This window comes from Arachis ipaensis, chromosome B09 (assembly GCF_000816755.2).
Source record: "Arachis ipaensis cultivar K30076 chromosome B09, Araip1.1, whole genome shotgun sequence".
Classification (NCBI taxonomy): Eukaryota; Viridiplantae; Streptophyta; class Magnoliopsida; order Fabales; family Fabaceae; genus Arachis; species Arachis ipaensis.
This window is the reverse complement of record NC_029793.2, coordinates 112,884,610-112,888,830: the sequence shown is the minus strand read 5'-3', so window position 1 is coordinate 112,888,830 and position 4,221 is coordinate 112,884,610. Positions and strand designations below refer to the sequence as shown.

General features: G+C 36.7%; 3 long non-coding RNA genes across 3 annotated transcripts; 1 reads left to right on the top strand and 2 right to left on the bottom strand.

Annotated features, from left to right (window-relative positions):
- On the bottom strand, nt 361–3,052 carry LOC110267145. Its single transcript, XR_002354495.1, has 3 exons — nt 2,936–3,052; nt 2,142–2,295; nt 361–569 (listed from the first exon to the last, which is right to left on the bottom strand). It is a non-coding gene; the product is annotated as an uncharacterized LOC110267145 (long non-coding RNA).
- Nucleotides 2,197–3,230, top strand: LOC110267146. Its single transcript, XR_002354496.1, has 2 exons — nt 2,197–2,335; nt 2,938–3,230. It is a non-coding gene; the product is annotated as an uncharacterized LOC110267146 (long non-coding RNA).
- Nucleotides 2,467–2,929, bottom strand: LOC110267144. Its single transcript, XR_002354494.1, has 2 exons — nt 2,706–2,929; nt 2,467–2,588 (listed from the first exon to the last, which is right to left on the bottom strand). It is a non-coding gene; the product is annotated as an uncharacterized LOC110267144 (long non-coding RNA).

Genomic DNA, 4,221 nt, shown 5'->3' with positions numbered 1-4,221 from the left:
GCATAATGGGAAGATTCAATTTGCTTGTGGAACTTCGGCGTGGAGGTTTAAGCTTGTGGGCATTGGAGAAGAGAATTCAAGTTTGGGTGTGAACCGCCATCATTAAGGTACGGTTTAAGTTTCATTTAAGTACCGTGTGGTGTGATGAGAATTCATAGGCTAGGTGCCCCAGGATTAAGTTTGGATTGTGTAAATGGTTGGTACTTGTAACACCCTCACTACCAGAATGTCACGCTTCTGGCTGCGCCACTCTGATAGAAATAAGTATTACGACTACTTTATATACTTAATATTAAAATAAGAGCCTTTGACTTGATACCGTATCGCTGAATTCTTTGAAAATCGGAAATAAATACTTTATCTTAAAAAAGAACAAACAGGCATGGATTCACATACAAGACTTCTTACATAATAGCTTATAATGTAATATACATATAAAACAAACAACTCCTATCCCTCTTACAAGATTGTAATAACAGAGACGAGGGAAGAAAAATTATCTAATCAATACAATATCATATAAACCAAAAATGCAGTATAACTCTTCACAATACTCCTTCCTCCGATTCCTGAAAAGGTAAAGCTGTAGGGGGTTAGAACATAACCACACGGTCTCACCACGGAGTTTTAGAATTGTCATAAGAAGATATTTAATAAGAAAACTGTTTTCAAACTTAGTGATTATCATTGTCTTACGAATATTTTTTAAACCAATAGGTAATCGTTCAAAATCTTCTCAAAGAAACAATGTTTAATCTTTCAGAAATCCAAAACCTTTCCTTTCTTATAAGAAAATCTCAATCAGAAACTAACTACGCAATCAAACAACACAATTATTAATTCAACACCAAAGTTCATTCTCAAATGTAGCATACCAAGACAAACACAGGCAAGACAGACAAGGAAAACACAGGTTTAGGTAGCAATTACAGCAAATAGTTCAAGTAGCAGTTAAGAACAGTTTAGCAATCAGACAAACCAAAACAAATTCAAACCCAAGCAAAACATACAAATGCATATGATGCATGCCTGTTCTATGGCTGATGAGGCTCATCTGTTGGTTATCCAACCAACCCGACAAGTCTGAATTGAACTTAGACTGTCCCCCGACGTGCATCCCCAAGAGTCTATGCATAGCTTTTTCTTAAATAATCAATATTGCTCAATGGGGGTTACATTCCCGGGAATTTATATAGTGCCCGGTCACACTTATGTCGTAGGGTCAACAGAGTATCAAGTTTTCAACCTGGTACACATGGTTGCAAGCCACGGCACTTTATCCAGGGAACCTCGTATCTCAGATAATTCAAATTCATAAGCCATATCTCATTTCCAAATTCATAAGTTCAACATTCTCAACATTCTAAACGTCATCATCATTCATCAATCCACATCTCATTTTCAAATTCATTCAAAAACCATATTTCAAAGAAAATCCTCATCATCCTTCTTTTCATTCTTTTCATTAACAATCCCAATTCAAAACATAATTCTTTCTTTGATAAATAAAGTAATCTTAAACCATATAATGCTTAAAATTAAACCATTTTAAAATAACTACTTCAAATGAAACTTCTAATTTTATAACATTTTGGCAGCATCTCCTCTAAAACTCGGATTCTGCCACCGTTTTCGGATCCCAACAAAACTATTTCTCAAACTCCTTTCAATTCAATTTTAAAATCAGACAAAGTTCAATATCTCAGACCATTTTCAATTTAAACTCATTTTTCAACAAATCAAGCTCATTTCCAATATTATAATGCTTTCCAGATCTCAATTCATTTCCAACAAAGATAACCAACATGTACTCAAACCCTTTCCAATGGTTTCAAATCCAAGTCATTCACAAATCTCAAGCCGTTTTCCAAACCCAAATTAACTCTAACATCAAATCATTTTCCAATTCTCAAATTATACTTGATAAACATTCAAATCAGATTTTCAAATTAATCTTCCTCTCGCTATCTCAATACCAACTCAATATTCAAAAATAGCCACATTCAAGTAAGCAATCACATTCATTCAAGGAAATTCAATTCAATTCATAAGACTCCATAATCACTAAACATTTATTTGCTTAAATATCAATTTATAACAATTCTTGAGAATAAAAATGAGTTTAACGAAAACGCCCCTACCTTAATGTCGCAATTAAAAGAAACCGAAGGCAGAATTTTGGCGAGACAGTAGGCTGGACTGCAGCCTCAACATCGTAGCCTGATCATGCTACCATAAATCAGCATTGGTGGCAGCAACAAGCCACTACAGAACCAGTTGTAGCTTCAACAGTCCCTGTCCCAATGTAGCAGCAACATAAATATTTGACCTAATTGTAGCAGAAAATGGGAGCCACAAGGGCTGAGATAAAATAAAGACATAGACTACTCTGGTTAGAACAAGTACATGGCAGAGGAACGAAATAGAATCAGAGCAAGGATGAGAGTGTTATGGTTTCAAAATTGGGGAAATTGGAATCAGAACAAGGAGGATGATGTTGGCCAAGTTGAGATATGATGGCGGCATTACCAACTCCGATTACACTCGCAGCAACATTGAATTTGATGGAATCAAACGCAAAAACGACTCTGAAAATTCAAGGCAACACCGAAACTAAAATGGAATTAGAACCATATCAAACAGATAAACGAGACCAAGGCAATTCAGAGTATAAAAGTGAAAGAGAGTCAGGAGAAAGGCTAGACTTAGGGCAGTGACACTGAACTTGAATTGGGGCAAGTCAACAGCAACAGTAGCAATGTTAGAACTAGCAATAGCAATTTTAGTTACCCCAGCAGCAACGATTCTTAAAAAGCATCAACCATCACAACCCACAGCTGCAGCAGCTTAATCCTAAAACATCAACGTTTTAAAGTTCTCAATTTACAGATAACAAGACAGTAGCAGTGGAGGTTCAGAAACAAAAATAACTTACAGCAATTAAGGAAAAAGAAAAGCAGTAACAGCATGGTGACTGGTGACTGCAACAACATAGGGAAGATGGCCTCCTTCCCCACTTCAGCTCGTGATTCCGACGGCGGCGAGCTCCACACATGGCGATGGCAGAGAGAGCAGCAGCGGCAGAAACCACTCCGCAACGCCTTTTCTCTCTCCTGGCGTTGTTCTGTCTCTCTCTCTCTCTCTTCGCGACACACTCTCTTCGTTACTCCATCATCGGCGATGACGGCGGCGCGACGAGCAGCAGTGACTCGCCGGCGCACTCTCCCCCCCTTCTCCCCTCTTCTGATTTGCACCATCTCCTTTCTTTTCTTTCTTTCTGTTTATTTTTGCTGCTGTTATGTGTTGTGTTGGTGAGTTTGATTTTGGAAGAAAAGGGAAAGGGGTATGGCAGCTGAAGGAGATGGGAAAGTTAGGGTTAGGGTTTTGTGTTTAATTTTTAGGATTAGGGTTTTTTTTTGTGACTTTTAGGATTAGGGTTTAATTTGGGACAAAAGTAAAATCAAGAATTTTTGGTAAATTGGGTTTTAGTCAATTTTAATAAAATTAAGTTTTGCTTTGGACCACGACTTTAACTGCTCAGTCTCAAGCTTTTCACTTGACACCTTCACGCCACAAGCACATGGTTAGGGACAGCTTGGTTTAGCCGCTTAGGCCAGGATCTTATTCTTGTGGGCCCTCCTATCCATTAATGCTCAAAGCCTTGGGTCCTTTTTACCCTTGCCTTTTGGTTTAAAGGGTTATTGGCTTTTTTTGCTTGCTTTTTCTTTTTCTTTCTTTTTTCTCTCTCTCTCTTTTTTTTTCGCAAGCTTTTGCTTTTCACTGCTTTTTCTTGCTTCAAGAATCAATTTTATGATTTTTCAGATCATCAATAACATTTCTCCTTTTTCATTATTCTTTCAAGAGCCAACAATTTTAACATTCATAAACAACAATATTAAAAATATGCACTGTTCAAGCATTCATTCAGAAAACAAAAGTATTGTCACCACATCAAAATAATTAAGCTATTTTAAAATTCGAAATTCATGTACTTCTTTTTCTTTTTCAATTAAGACACTTTTCATTTAAGAAAGGTGAAGGATTCATAGGACATTCATAGCTTTAAGGCATAGACACTAGTGATCATGTAATAAGACACAAACATAAATAAAACATAAAGCATAATTTTCGAAAAACAGAAAATAAAGAACAAGGAAATTAAAGAACGGGTCCACCTTAGTGATGGCGGCTTGTTCTTCCTCTTGAAGATCTTATGGAGTG